The sequence below is a fragment of the Perognathus longimembris genome, chromosome 22 (assembly GCF_023159225.1).
Source record: "Perognathus longimembris pacificus isolate PPM17 chromosome 22, ASM2315922v1, whole genome shotgun sequence".
Lineage (NCBI taxonomy): Eukaryota > Metazoa > Chordata > Mammalia > Rodentia > Heteromyidae > Perognathus > Perognathus longimembris.
Genome location: NC_063182.1, coordinates 908,764 through 923,874, shown reverse-complemented (window position 1 = coordinate 923,874; position 15,111 = coordinate 908,764). Strand labels below are relative to the sequence as shown.

Below are 15,111 nucleotides of genomic sequence, written 5' to 3'. Positions count from 1 at the left end.
CAGCTACCATCCTCAGGCTCAGTCCTATCTGATGGTGCTGCACCCAGGGGTCACGTGGGCACCGACCAGAGTCAGAGCCTGGGCCCATCATCCCTGTGTTTGGGCCTCAACGGTTTTCTCCACGGGAGATGGGGATGGGGAACAGAAAGCCCTAGAATGAGGACTGTCTGCCACAGGGCGAGGGGACACAGGATGGGTATGTTGTACTTCCAGTGTTTTATTTGCCTTTTCTGTACTCTTTGGCTCTGCTCTTATATTTCTTGAGCTTAGTTCCTACAACGAATACTCTTGAAAGCTGAGTGTCCCTCCTACCCGTCATCCTAGCTGCTCTGGAGGCTGAGATCTCAGGATCTCAGTTCAAAGTCAGCCCTGGCAGGACAGTCTTACCTCCCACCCCCAGTTAAACTAACCGCAGTGGGGTTGTGGCGCGAGTGGGATGTAAAGCTAGAAAGCCGAGGGCATTGCTCAGGGGCCCCGTGAGTTCCGGCCTCCGTGCGGGTGTGAGACACGCGCACGTGCACACTCGGCCTGGGTCTGCCTTCCACATGCCAGCCTCAGCCCCGAAGCGCAGGGTCGGGGCGGGGGGCGCCCGCCCCGGGGCCGACCCCGCCCGCAGGGGACCCGCCCGACGGCCCGGTGGGCCTCCGGGTTCCGCCGCCGAGACCCGGGCGCGATGGGGTCCCCGGGGTGGGGCGCAGCCGGGGGCGGGGCGGGGCGGGGCGCAGGCCTCGGCGCTCCTCCGTCCGCCGGCCGGCCGGTCTCGCCCACCAGGAACGCCGCCCGGGTGAGCCGGGTGCTCGCGGGGAAGGGAGAGGGCCGGCCCGCGGGCGGGGGCGGGGTGCGGCCCCCGAGGGGTCCCCGGGGCGCTTCGGGGCCGGGGAGGCGCGGCGGGCGCGCGTCTTTGTCTCGTGGGCCCCCGCGCGGCCCCTTCTGGGACCCCGGGCCGCGGGCCGGTGCGCCCCGGGCTGGGTCTCCCCGGGGCCCCGCCGCCCGCCGGCCCCCCCCCCCCCCGGCCGCCCCGGCCCCGCGCCCGCGGCCCCCGCCCCCTGCCCGCTCCGAGCCGGGGTCAAAGGCAGCCGCGTCACGTGGTCGCCGAGCGGCACCGAGTCGGCCGGCGGAGCCGCGGGAGAATCCGGGTGGCCGCCGAGGAGCCCGGCCCCGATCCCGATCGCCGCGCGGGTCCCGCCCCGGCCCCCGCCCCGGGGCGCCCGCCGCCCGCCCGGCCTCCGCGGCGCGTCCTCGGCCCGCCCCCACGCGCCCCCGCCGGGGCACCGCGCGCCGCGGCCGCGGGCCGGGAGGTAGGCGCGGGGCCCGGGGGGTGAGGGGAGGGCCGGCCGGGCGGGTCCGCCCCGCCGCCGCGCGAGCCCGGGCGGCCCAGCGGCGCCCCAGCGGCGCCCCAGCTCGCAGCTCCGGGGGACCCGGGGCCGGGGCCCCGAGCGGCGGGAGGCGGCCGCGCGGGGGCGAACCCGGCCCGCCGGGCGGGCGCGGAGCCCGGCGTCCGGAGCCCGTCCCCGGCGCGCGCGGGCCGCGGCAGGTAAGAGGCCGGGGGCCGGCGAGCAGGCCGCGCGGGCCCGGGCGGCCGGCGGCGCGAGTTGGCCCCGGGCGGGCGGGCGGACAAAGCGGCGCGGCGGCGCGGAGGCCCGGGCGGGCGGGCGGGCGGGCGGCGGGTCACGGTAATGTCACCCGCGAGGAATGCCCCCTCCCCCGCCACGAACAGGGCCAACTTTTGTCTGGCGAGGCCGGGGCCCCGCTCCGGGAGGGGAAGGCAGCCCGACCGGTTTTCTCCCGGCCCCGGCGGCCTGGTCTCGGGCTCCCCTCCGCCCCGGGCTCTCGGGGGCCGGGGCTCCCCCCGCCTCGGGACGCCGGGGGACGCCGGGCTCCCTCCACCCGGTTCTTGCGAGCCGGGGCCCACCGACACCCCGGTGTCTGTCTCCCTCCCCCCCCCCCCAAGGTCGGGGACCTGGGTGTCACTTGCCAGCTGGGTGACCTTGAGCTGGTTCCCTCCCTCGCCCTCACCTGCCTTTCCTTCCCCCAAGGTGGGAAGAACGAAGCCGCCCTCCGAGAGGATGGACGGCGCCGGCGGCCCTGGCCGGTGTTAGCAGGCGCATATTCAACAAGTATTTATTCCAGGTGTACGGTGGGCCCGGCCCCGGGCCGAGGAATGGCGTTGCCTCTGTTGGCTTATTTAATTTCCGAGGGAAACTGAGGCACGGGGGTAGGCAGTGGTGGAGCTGGGCTCTGCGGCCCCCTCCCCGCTCCGAGTCTCCGCCACAGGTCTCCGCGAGGGGGCCCCAGAGCAGGACCCCCGGTTTCGTTTGAAGCCTGCGGACTCGGGCTTCCCCTCCCCGTCTCCCTGGCCCCCGGCGAGGCTCCCTTCTGCCTGGCACTTGCCTGGGTGAGGTCTTGTGCCCTGGCTCTCGTGCGTGTGGACAGCTGGAGCCAGGGGCCTTGGAGCTTCGAGATGGTCCAAGTTGTGTCGGCTGGGTGGCCGGCTAGCAGGAATGCTCTCCCGGTGTGGGTGGTGCCGGGAGGAGCCTGTCTCTGCCTCTGGGGACAGACAGCTGTGGCCTTGTCAACAGGCCTCTCCCCAGCACCCGGGGGAGCCTTTCATCTGCGTGTAGACTAGGTGACTTTGCAATCAGCGGAGGGCAGAGGGGGAGGGCCAGAAGTGGAGCTGATAGGCAGATGGAAACCTAGCCCCCATGAGCTCTTCCTTGTGTGACTTGGCTCTGGGGCTAAGCACTGCTGAGCACAAGCTGGGTTCCAGAGTTCTCACCCCAAAGTGGTGTGAAGCTAACCCTAGGCCTGGACGTGGAGTCAGTATTGGAATCACAGCATTCTGGTGGAAGTATGTCTGCTTACAGGTTCCTGGGCATTACTAGCACGGGATTGAACCTCTCATCTGGCCCCGGGAAACATCCCAGGAGGAAATTGGTGGGATAGCTCCGACTCCTAAAGGCTTTCACACCCCAGGCTGGCCCGCCCAGTCTTTGGGTGGGAGGCGACATCACATGGCTACCAATCGAGCTCCTATCCGAGGTCTTCAATAATTACTTTAGAAATGGAAAACAATTTTGTTGGTTGGTGATGGGGCTTGAACTGATGGCTGGGGCGCCGTCTCTGAGCTTTTCTGCTCAAGGCTAGCACTCTACCACGGTGAGCCACAGCGCCCCTTCCTAAATGAGTGTTTAGTGAATGGCATTTTCAAACCCTGGGCTGAGGGGAGTGTGATGGGTGGGGCAGGGAGTGGACGGCGTGCTTGGGAGTGGGAAGTCTGCACACGCAGCGTGAAGTGCCCCACGGCGCGTCCCGTGTGGACTGTGAGGTTGGCTTGGGACTAGGTGGCCCTCCAGGGCTGACAGCACTGTCAGCTTGTAGGAACACGCGCAGGAAGTCTCCTGTTTAGCTGGGCATTGAGAGCGGAGGGGTGACGTGAAGGGGCTGGGAGGCTGGAAGGGGTCCTAGGGCTGGGTGGGCAGAGCAGGGGGAGAAGCCTGTGGAAGAGGGAACCGGCTAAGCAAAGGAGCCAGCCAGCAAGAGAAGATGGCTAGTGACCCTCCTGCCCCATGATGTGTGATTTCAGTTGAGGATATGGGCGGGAAGGAGAGATCGTGTCCCGAGGTTGGCCCAGGAACAAACGGAGCCACTCTGCATCTGAGAAACTTAGAAGCTCTATCCCTCCTGGGCTCAGGGCTTGCTTGGTTGAGCTCTGGGCCACGTGTTCATGCTTTGGGACCGAAGCCAGTTCTGCAAGTCTCTAGAGCCTGGGCAGACGTCTACTGGATTGGAATTTGGGTTTGAGTATGGCTTGAAATATCTGGACTGTTTGGAAGGCTTGGACATGCTTTCCCCGAAGTGGAATGTTTGGGTTATGTGTTAAATGAGTATGGAAAATGTCTGTGCCTCAGGGTGACAAGGGACATAAAATGGGGTGAGATACTGTTGGGTTTTGGCTGAAGGGACTCCTGGTCTGGCAGGGGAGGGACGACCAGGATCCGAGTGCGGGCTCTCGGGCAGGATGTGATGTGCCGTCGGTGATAGACAGCTGCAGCAGGTCAGGGGCAGGAAGCGCTCTGTGCTGTCAGTGTCCGCAGGGCTTCCGGGAGGAGGGGATGTTTACGAGGGGGCCAGTAGGTACGAGACGGGATCGTGGGGAGCCTGCAGCATCCTGCTCCCGAGTTTGGGTTTTATCCTGGGTCCTACAGAGAGGACAGAGGGTTGTAAGCAGCTAGTTGTGTTGAAGCCTGCTCTTGTGCCTTGTGTCAGGCGCTGTGCCAGGGTCTTTACAGACGCCCTATTGAAGTCTCACAATACCCTGCAAAGTAGCTGCTGCTGGCAACCCCACCCCTGCCCTATTTTCAGATGGGGAAATGGAGGCCCAGAGGGGTGCAGTCATTTGCAATTTGAACCCACAGCTCGATCTGTCTGTGCCCGCGTACTGCTTTCCACAGGGTCGGTCACACGAAGATGGTGGCACAACTGGCAGTCCAGAGAAGCTACTCGCCGTGGTCCACTAGGGCTGCCTCCAGTCTGGCTGGCACAGGGGACTGATGGGAGGGGTGAGGACTCTCGCTGTCTGTGGGACTGGGGTCCTCGCAGGTGGCTGACGGTTCGGAAGGATCCCGAAGGCTCAGGCACAGCGCCACTGCTTTCAAACTCTGGGAAGGTTCACTAACGTGTGTATGTGTGTACTTGTGTACTTGGGTTTGAACTCAGGGCTCTGGTGCTGAGTTCACTCAAGGTTGGCCCTCTACCACTTGAACCACAGCTCCACTTCTGGTTTTACTTATTTATTTATTCAGATTTATTGGAGATAAGAGTCTCATGGACTTTTCTGCCTGGGCTGGCTTCAAACCATGATCCTCAGATCACAGCCTCCCGAGTAGCTTCCATGGCAGTGGGAAACACCAGGGCCTGGCACCGCGTGGGGTTTGCTGAGGGTAGAGATGGCATCGAAGGTGTCAGCTCCAGGAAAGCTGGCCTGGGCGTGAGCTGCCTGGGAGGAGGCCAGAGCCCCCTCGCTGGCGATCCGCTGGGAGATGAGGGATGACCAGCAGAGGCAAGCCTGGCGCCCCAAGCACCCCAGCACTTGGGTGGTACCTGGCTTAGGTCCAGCCCTGCTTTTCTCGTAACGTTGGGAGCAGCTCTTCCTGGAAGTTCCCTACCTACCTCATTTGCACCGGAGCGTCCCGCCTGCCGCGTGCTCCGCCCTGCCTGCCGAGGGCTCCGCCCCGCCTGCCCCGCCCCTCAGAGCGCCGCTGTGGAGGACTTGAACCTCTGGCTTGCTGCTCCCTGTGTGCGAAATGGACCAGTCTCTCTGTCCTCAACTGAAGTCACACCAGGCCAGTGGGCAGTGGGGGGAGAGTTTTTTTTTTTTTTGTGCCATTCCCGGGGTTTGAACTGAGTGCTGTCCCTGAGCCTTTTCACTCAAAAGTGGCTTTCTACCACTTGAGCCACAGCGCCACGTCTAACTGGTCGGAGGTTAATTGGAGATGAGAGTCTCACAGGCCAGGTGCTGGTGGTTCATGCTTGCAATCCTAGCCACTCGGGAGGCTGAGAGCTGAGGATCACCATTCAAAGCCAGCCTGGGCAGAAAAGTCCATGAGGCGCTTAGCTCCAATAAACTACTCAGGAAAAGCTAGAAGTGATGCTGCGGCTCAAGCGGTAGAGAGCGTGCCTTGAGCAACAGAACCTCAGGGACAGCACTCAGGCCCTGAGTTCCAGCTGCAGGACTGGCACAAACAAAACCCTCAAAAAAGTCTCACAGACTGACAAAGCCCAGCTGGCTTTGAGCCAGAGTCATCCAGTGTCAGCCTCCTGAGTGGCTAGGATTGCAGGTGCCCGGCAGGGAGGAGCGAAAGATGGGGTAAGAGCAGATGGCAAGGCTGTTCCCCTTCTCTGCAATAGAAGCTGGAGGAGAGTCTCAGTCTTCAGCAAGAGCTTCCTCCTGCGTGGGGTAGGAGACAGTGGCAAAGCTTGCCCATTCTGGGTCTTGGAGTTTGGACATCCGCGTGGGAGGTCATGTCTTGATCATGTGGCCTCCGGGCTACTCTGTCTGCCACCGAAGTTCTTTTCTAGTGGAAGCGACTTTGAGTAGATTTGCCACCTTGTTGTTGGATGTCCACTGGGTTAATTCAGACTTCAGAGCGCACACCGAAAGAGCGCTGGTTTGTGTGAGAGCAGGGTGTGGGGAGCGGCCTGCTGTGTGGTGGCCGCACCTTGTGTCCCAGCCCGCTGCAGAGCCACCTGCCTGCTCCCCGCCCCAGCCCCGCCCGGGTCTCCATCTCTGCGCGCAGTGAGGAGGCTGCGCGCACGCCGCAGTCGCGCTCTGCCCAGCGCTCCGCCATCACCTCCTCCCTTCCCAGTTCTCCTGATCGGGCTCTGTTGCTTTCTTCTTCACTCAGGTAACACCTGCTTCTCCTGGGGCCCATGGTCTGTGTGGCAGAGGTGGGGCTGCCTGCAGCCCTTTACTAGAAGGGTGAGCCGCACTGCAGAGGAGAGTATAGTGTCCTGAGTTCAAATCCCACCTCTGTAACCATGAGCTGTGGGGTTGTTTTTATTTTTCTTGTTTTGGTGCCAGTCCTGGCACCTTGGCCGCTTTTGCTCAAGGATAGCACTCTACCACTTGAACCACAGATTTGCTTCTAGGTTTTTGGTAGTTAATTGGAGAAAAGAGAAGAGCCTCATATACGTTCCTGCCTGGGCTAGCTTTGAACCTCAGTCCTCAGATCTCAGTCTCCTGAGTAGCTAGGATTATAGGCCTAAGCCATTGGTGCCCACCTATGAGTTATGTTTATTTCTTGTTTTGTTTCTTGCTCAGTCATGGGGCTTGAACTCTGGGCCTGGGCACTGTTCCTGAGCTCTTCAGCTCAAGGCCAGTGCCCTGCCCCTTGGAGTCTCTGCACCACTTCTGGTTTTCTGGTGGTTAATTGGAGATAAGTGTGTCTTGGACTTTGCTGCCTAGGCTGGCTTTGAACCACGATCCTCAGATGCTTGGCCTCCTGAATAGCTAGGATGACAGGTGTGAGCCAGCAGCAGCCAGCTATGAGCTCTGCTATAAGGGCAAAATACTTAAATCTCTGGTCACTGGCTTCCTAGGCTGCAGACTGGAAAAACAACAGACCTGTTTTGGAAGAGGTTGAGTAGTTCAGCGCTTGACACTAAGAACTCAGTAGGTAGAAACAGTTCAAAGGAACTGGTTTTTATTGTGTATGGGCAGGAAGCCATCCGTTTATTTCGCGGGTGGTGGTGGTGTGGAGAACCCCAGGATCTGTGGGGAGAGGGCAGGTTCTGCACTGTATGCTTGGTGGTCTGCGGAGACTTGTGTGGATGAGGGAACGGAGGCCTGGATAGGTAGGGTGGCTGTGTGGTACTCAGTGGCCACTGCCCTCATCTAGGAAGCCTGTCAGGATCTTGTCCGGTTGTCATTCCCCCACTTCCCCTCACTCCTGTCAGGCTAGAGTGCTCAAATTGGAGCTCCCAGCTCTTAGGAGGTGGGGACTCAGGAGTCCAGGGCAGCCTGGGCTGTATGATGAGCTCATATCTCAAATACAGAACAAGCTAGGACACCAGTGGTTCACACCGTGGTCCCAGCTACTCGGAGGCTGAGGATCGTGGTTTGCAGTCAGCCTGGCTAGAGTCTCTGAGACTCCTACCTTCAGTTAACCACCAAAAAGCCAGAGGTGAAGGTGTGGCTCACGCGGTGAGTGCCAGCCAAGATTGAAAAAGCCAAGGGGCAGTACCCAGGCTGAGTTCAAGCCCTAGTACCATTACAAAACAAAAGACAGCATAAGGAAATCCATTAAAAACTGAAAAAAGTACGTTATGGGGGGGGGGGCGAGCTTGTTCCAAGTGCATTGTACACATCTGTGAAGCTGTCACAACCAACTCCCCTGTAACAGTAACATATACCAGTTCCAACATAAAATGAAAACCGAGGATGCTCAAGTTCCCCAGGAATAGCCTGGCACAGTCTGAGACGGTACCGGATGAGTTGCAGGGGGACCCCGTGGCCGTCCCCGAGACGGTTCCAGCCCCTTCCCCCACGGGCTGTGGACTGGGGCTGGTTTGTGGCCTCCTGCCCAGCCTCCGGGCCCTGGGACGGCAGAGTGGGTGGTAGAGGGGATGCAGCAGGGGCTTGATCTTGAGATGGTAACTCGGAGAGGCAAACAGAGCCAGGGTTGGATGTGAGCGTCAGGCAGGCTGGGTCAGATCTCCGTCGAACACTTTCTGCCCGTGGGACTGCGGGCAAGGGTTTAGCTCTTCATATGTTCAAAGGGATAACTGTCCCCACGCCTTTAAAAGATAACGCCAGGAGGATTCTTACCGTCAGTTAGTTAATGTGGTTGGTTCTGTTCATCTTGACGTGAGCAGCTCAGTTAATCCCCTCCCTGCCGCCTCCCGCGCACCCCTCCCTGCCGGGACTGCTAAGCCTGGGGAAGTTTGCATTCGGGGGTTGCTGGTAGGTTTGCTGATTTCTGGGGCTTCTCTGGCCAGCTCCCTGTGCTGTGAGACGCGGGAAGGCCGGTTCGAGGGGTGAGGGGATGTTCCAGGAGAGGCTGGCCTCAACGTCGTGGAAGGGGGAATCACGAAAACAAGATGGCAGGCCGTGTGTCTGGAGTAAGCGAGCACCGAACGTGATGAGCACGTGGCTCCGGTCTCGCTCAGACCTGAGGTCTGGCTCCACGAGGGAGGGCTGGGCTTGTCAGCACTTCCAGGCTGGCCAAGGACTGGCTTGTCCGGGCAGGTCCCGGGTGGCCGTAGATGGTTGGTTAGCGTCCCTGCTTAGCCGTAGACGGCTCTGCCTTGCACCACCAGCGTTGCTCGCCCGTAGCTAGCTAGCTGCCTGCCCGGGCAGAGGCTGGGCGCGACGTGAATGGGGGGGAGCGGGGAGCAGGCCTGTTCCTCACGCGGCGCTCCGCCTGCACGCTCTCCTTCCTCACACCTGTGCCACGCCTGGCTTGTGCTTTCTTATTTTGGTGCCAGTACTGGGGCTTGAACACAGGGCCTGGGTGCTGTCCTCCGCCTTTTTACTCAGAGCTAGAGCTCTACCAACAGAGCCACAGCTCCACTTTCCTCTTTTTTTTTTCCTGGCTTGGGACCGTGATCTTCAGATCTCGGCCTCCCGAGCAGCTAGGATCACCGTCGCGCGCCCCGAAGGCCTGCCGGCTCTTGCCTGTACGGGAGGGGAAGTGTTGTCTACCACAGAAGCCCCGCCTCCTTCACGTGCAGGGAAGCCAGTGCGTCTGAGCGTGGGCTTGCGTGGACACCAGCGGGAGCAGCCTCACCTGGGAGGCCGTTAAAAGTGCAAATTGCTCAGCCAGGCACGAGTGGCTCACACCCGTCCTCCTAGCCCTTCTCCTGGCCTACTGAGGCAGCTGCTCTCAGGGGGAGGGGCCTGCAGTCTGTTTTGAGACACCCTCCAAGTGATTCGTATGCATGAGATCTACTGGGTTAGGTCATGAAAAAGTTCTCGTTTTCAGGCACGTCGTGACTGAGGGGACCCGTAGGAAAACCCAGCTTTGAGCTGTCCTGCCTGCAAGGAGCTACAACCTTGCAGTTGCTCCCTACTCCTGGGGAACAGCCTTGTAACTCAGGGGTGGGGTACGTACAGCTAAATACCGTGATGAAGGGAGACAGTGCGGCGGAGCACAGGGCTGGGGAGATGGGTGATAAAGATGGATACCAGGAACAAGCATGCTGTGTTGGCAGACGGGGCCTGGACGGGGGTTGGGCAGTGGGTGAGTGGGTCCTCCTTAGAGGATGGGGTGTGTGTGTGTGTGTGTGTGTGTGTGTGTGTGTGTGTGTGTGTAATTGCAGTGGCCAGATGAGGGCTAAGAGGGCTAAAGGGCCTCCGTTGTTAGCAGTCTAGTAGGTTTAAGCATCTCAGTAGTTGTAATGATGGTCATAATTGCTGCTCACATGTATCGATGGCTTATCAGTGCTTGTTAGGCCCGTAACAGCTCTGTAAGCCATAGGGGGCTAGAGATAGGGATTGTAGGAAATCCCGTGGAGGTGCTTGGACGCGTGATGTCATTGGAAGAAGGCTGGTGGGGGTAGCGCAGCTGAGTGGGTTTGTTGACGATACTCCCAAATGCCTATTTTGTCAAATGAACAACTGGACTCTGGGGAAGGGCTGATGGGGTTGTGTTGGGGTGGTGAGGGCTCCGGCCCCCGGGCTGGCGCCTCCGCCGCGGGCCTCCACCGCCGGCATAGAGGCTCAGAGCTCCGTCGGTGGTGAGCCCAGGGTTCCAGGCCGGCCTGGGAGAAGCAGTCAGGGAGATGGGAGTGGGCCTCTGGCTCTGGCAGGAGCAGGGGATGGGGAAGACCGGAGTCTGCACAGTGGATAAGTACCGAGCGGGCAGGCTTCTCTGACCGTGGAGGGGCCCTTTCCTCAGAGCTGGGGCTCACCCAGGCTGCACAGGGTATCCGAACACAGAATTGCCCCATCCCACTTTGTCGCCCTCAGGGTGGTCCAGAGGGATGCGGGGAGCCAAATCGGGAGTGGCCTGGGCACAGCTGCCAAGAAGGGGTGGGGAGCCTCCATCGCAACAGCGGAGGCCGGAAGCCCAACGCACTTCCAGATCCTGAGAGGATACTCGGAACAATGGAAGTGGAAGGGGGAGCTGACTCTAAAAAGGGCTTCTTAAGATCCCTGAAAAAAAGTCAGGTCTGCGGGGTTGACTTGTGTTTCTCTGAAGGATGTTTATGTAACTCTGCGGGCAGGACCCAGGGCCCTGGGAGGTGGTCCGTGGGCTCGGGGCTCTGGGGCTACACAGGGCTTTGTCCCATGGTCTCCCCGCCTTACAGTTGGGGGTCGGGGGCCTGGGAAGTGGGAGGGGCTGCCTGATGTCACCCCTGAGAGCCGGGAGGCTAGCACCCCGTTCTCTGCTGTCTTTGTAACCGGGGGCTCCTGCTTGCAGCGTGGGCAGGGGCTGTGGACGGACCCGGGGGAGATGCTTGTTGCCGTGGAGGCTGCCTGAGGCCCGCTCTCCCGCAGCCAGGTGGGCCTTACGGGGCTTCTGTGTTTCTGAATGCCTTCACTGGGCCGATTCTCCCGAATCCCTCCTGCCTCAGGCCCAGTGGTGGGAGAAAGGGTCGCTGGAGCGCCTGGTGCTGCCACCCCGTCCAGATGCCAGGCCCCGCTGTGAACCGTCTGCCCAGCAGCTGGGAGCTATGAGTCACCCCCCGCGGGTACAAAGGCACAGGCCATGTGTCGTGATTCATTCTGCGCTCCCAGCCCCGCAGGGATGACTAGCCCCGCGCCCCACCCTCACGGGCCCACTTCTGTCTAGATAGGAAGGGGTCCTGAGGTCCTGGGGTGTGCCTTCTCCCACTCACCCCGCTTTGCCCCTGTAGAGTGCTCTGTAACTGGACCCCACGCCCTGCCACCAACGCACACCGGGGTGTCCTGTGAGCCCTGGTGTCAGGTGCAACATTTTGTAGGCATTTCTGAACGTGCGTGCGTGCGTGCGTGCGTGCGTGCGTGCGTGCTGATCCCGGGGCTTGAACGCAAGGCCTGTGTGCTGTGTCTCTGAGGTTTTGTGCTCAAAGCCAGTGCTCTACCCCTTGAACCACAGCTGCACTTGCAGCTTTTTTGGTGTTTAATTGGAGATAAGAGTGCCATGGACTTTTCTGCCTGGGCTAGCTTTGAACCAGAGCTCCCAGTGCCTGGCTCGAATGTTCTTTTTCTGAAGAAGGAATCCTATCAGTTTCGCTAGGATGGCAGAAGACTGGGCACCCCGTAAAGATCGGGCGAGTGGGCAGGGGCCACACGTGCCACAGGCTTGGGAGAATGTCTGTGGCCTTGCGTGGCAGGGCAGAGAGGAGCCCAGGGCTCTGTGACGCCACGGTTCAGAGTGTGGGCTTAAAAGCCAGCTGTCGGGATTTAATCCAGCTCCTCCACGTCAGAGCTGTGTGGCCTTGTGCAGGTTACTTTTTGCTTCAGTTTCCCTGTGTATAAGATAAACTAAGAATAAGGACACTGAAGTAAGACCGTGCAGGTGATGGGCTTCGCCGAGTGTCTGGGACAAAGTCACCCCTTGGCGAGAGTTTCTCCTGCTGCTCATTTGTGATGTGACCTTCACGTGCATTACCTTGGGTCTTGGTCTCCTCCCCAGCTTGTATTGTGGTCTTTTTGTAAGCTGCAGACAGGAAGGGGGAGTCCTCTGTTCTGAGACTCCTTGTCCAGGCCCTCCTGGCTTTGTCCTGAGGCGGGGTTATGTAACAGCCAGGCCTGGCCAGACAGGACAAGATTCTCCACCTCATTTCGTCCCTCCGTGGTCTCTTTCTCTCTTCCCCCGCAGAGCTGCTGTGAGCTGGCCTCTTCAGGCTGCAGGTCTGGAATCGGACCCTGCTGTACCGCCACCTATTGATTTAGTCTCGAGGGTTGCCGGGCAGACAGCACTTCCTCCCCTCGCCTGGGAACGTAGCTGAGGAGCTGAAGCTTGCTCCGGGTAGGGGAAAGGCAGGCTGCAGGGGTGGTTTCGGCCCCCGTCTGGCCCGCAGTGGTTCCAGGACACCCACTCCCCCCTCTCCACCCAGTTCCCCCCTCTCCCCTCGCCAGCCTCCCCTGGCACTTCAGATGCCAGAAGCGGGGCTTCTGCTGGGCTCCACTCTGCCTCCTCAGAGCTCACACACCAGCAGGCCACATCCGCCCCATGGCAGATCTTGCTTGGTCCGTGCCAAATATTGAGCTGGTTGCTAACAGACTTTACATAAAAATCCAGACTTCTGGCTCTACTACAGAGCCGGAAGATGGAGACCCCTTGAGTCCACATTGCCCAGCGGCCGGCGCTGGTGAGGGGCGCGTGCTCTCCGCCTGCTCCCCGCCCCGCCGGCCAGCGGACGTCCTTACACACCCCTGGTCCTGTGCCCTATCTGAGTGTGCAGTCTTGTCCTCATGGCACAGACTTTCTCTCCTGCCTGTCGTGTGCTACTTGCCTGCTTCTTGTTTTATTTCGTCAGTACCAGGACTTGAATTCGGGGCCTTGTGCACTTAGCCTTTTTCACCCCTAGCTGTCACGCTACTACTTGTCACTCCTCCAGACCAACCACTCCCCCCCCCCCCCCCCCCCCCCCGCTTTTCTTTTCTGGTTAATTGGAGGTAGAGTCGCTCAGACTTTCAGACTTCTCTGCTGGGACTGGCTTCGGCCGCGGTCCACCGATCTCGGCCTCTCGAGTAACTAGGCTTACAGGCGTCAGTCACCGGTTCTGTCTCTTGAAGCATTGTGTTTGGGCTTAGGATTGTATATGCAAGAGGAGCATAATAAACGCTTCTTATAGAAGGAGGGCATGCCGGTGTGTTCCTGCCGGCTGTGAAGGTTCCCTGTGGCAGAGGCCTCGGGACCAGCCTGCCCTGCAGCCTGCCGATGAGCCACAGACCCAGGCTCTTCCTAAGCTGCAGGTAGGAGGGAGGCAGGTAGAGAGTGCTGCCCCGCAGGGTCCGCCCGGGGCGCCTTCCCCTGCAGCCCACAGCTGGCCTGGTCCCAGGGGCTTGGGAGGATCCACAGACCACCCAGGGGGCAGGGGAGCCAGAGCCTCCCTGGAGGCACGGAAGGGGCTGGGTGCGTGAAGGACCTCTCCAGCACCCTCCCGCCCCCTTCGTTCTCTTTCCCTGAACGTTACCCCCGCAGGCCAGCAGCCTCCGTGCCCACTTCCTCCTGGCACTGGCTTTGTGCTTTCTTCCGAGAACAAAGCTTCCTTCTGACCATCCTCCTGCTGACATCGGGAGAAGGGCAGGCGTGGCCCTGGCGTGGGGCAGCGCTCAGCACTGGGGGGCTGTGCAGAGGAGCAGCCGCCCCGCCCGCCCTCCGCCCGGGCAGATGCAGAGACATCAGACAGGGATACGCGAGTACTCAGCACCACCACTGAGGCCCTGAGCTTGCCAGCTGTCCTGGGGCAGTGCTGGGCATTGGTCTGGACTTGGTCCTGCGAAACCCTGGGATTGTAGCTGGCTTGGGCATATTGGTGCCCAGGGGGCCTGACTCCCAGGAGGTTGTAGAGACCAAAGGAAGGTTTGAAAGAGGGGAGTAAGTGTGCCTCATTTCTCATCCAACACATTAAAAAAAATTAAACATGCACCTTGCTCCAGGCCTTTTTCTAGGACCTGTGACGCAGTGGTGAGCAGCAGAGCCAGTCCCTGCGTACGTGGGACTAGGGCTTCCCTGCTAGTTGTGGGATGGAATCAGGAAGCCAGCAGATGAGTGCTTGTGTTGGGGAGCAAGATGGAGACGGACAGTTGTGAGAGGTGCGGTTTGAGAGGCTGGCCCTGCCCTGTTCGGGGGGGGGGGGGGTATCTGGAGGGGGGAGTTGCAGGCTGTGGAAGGTGGGCAGGGAAAAGCCGCCAGCTTAGGGAGGGAGCCCTAAGTACGGGCTCCATCCACAGGCTGGGCCTAGCCACCCGCTCCCCAGCAGGAACGGGAGGGCTTCTTGTGTGAGCCCGAGTGCAGGGGCGCCGCCTGGCCTGCCGCTGAGGCCACAGCTGCGGGTGTGCAGGGCACGGGGCGAGCTCTGAGCTGAGCTGGCAGGATTAGATGCGAGGAGCCAGGAGACGTGCGTGCTGGCTGCCAGGCGTCTGGCGGGAGGATCTGGAAGCACAGCCTTGTCACTTAAGGCAGGGACAGCTGTGGACAAGCAGGTTTGGAGAGGGAAATAGAGCTTTGGAGGCAGCTGTGTTGAGGAGGAGCACGGGCTGGTGGAGGTCTCGTGAGTGGAGATGGATCCTGGGCCCTGGGTGCCCCTGTGGCTGTTGGGGTGTGAGGAGTGCTCTGTGGGACCCCCCCCATCTATGGGATAGCACATCTTACCTCCTTCTGCATTTCCTTCCTCCCAGGCAGAGGGTCTCATTTCTGTGGTGGAGTTCTAAGCCCTTCTTTCTGCCTTATATGCCTCCTGTGTCATTCCTGGGGGAACTGAGGTGGGGCTGGAAGCCTCAGGCTTTCTCCTGGTTCTACTGCCCACAGAGCTCTGGGTCTTAAGTTACCCTCCTGTGCACAGCAGAGCTGGCCCCAGAGTTCTGAGGAGGTAGAAGAACATAGTGCTAAGAATCTAGGCTTGGCTGTGCATGGTGGCTAATTTCTATAATCCCAGCTATTTAGGTGATCAGGAAGC

General features: G+C 60.7%; 1 long non-coding RNA gene across 1 annotated transcript; it reads right to left on the bottom strand.

Moving 5' to 3' along the window:
• Positions 1–2,866: 2,866 nt before the first annotated feature.
• Positions 2,867–14,320, bottom strand: LOC125339921. The gene is made up of 3 exons (XR_007208658.1): positions 13,870–14,320; positions 7,865–7,866; positions 2,867–2,878 (listed from the first exon to the last, which is right to left on the bottom strand). It is a non-coding gene; the product is annotated as an uncharacterized LOC125339921 (long non-coding RNA).
• Positions 14,321–15,111: the final 791 nt, after the last annotated feature.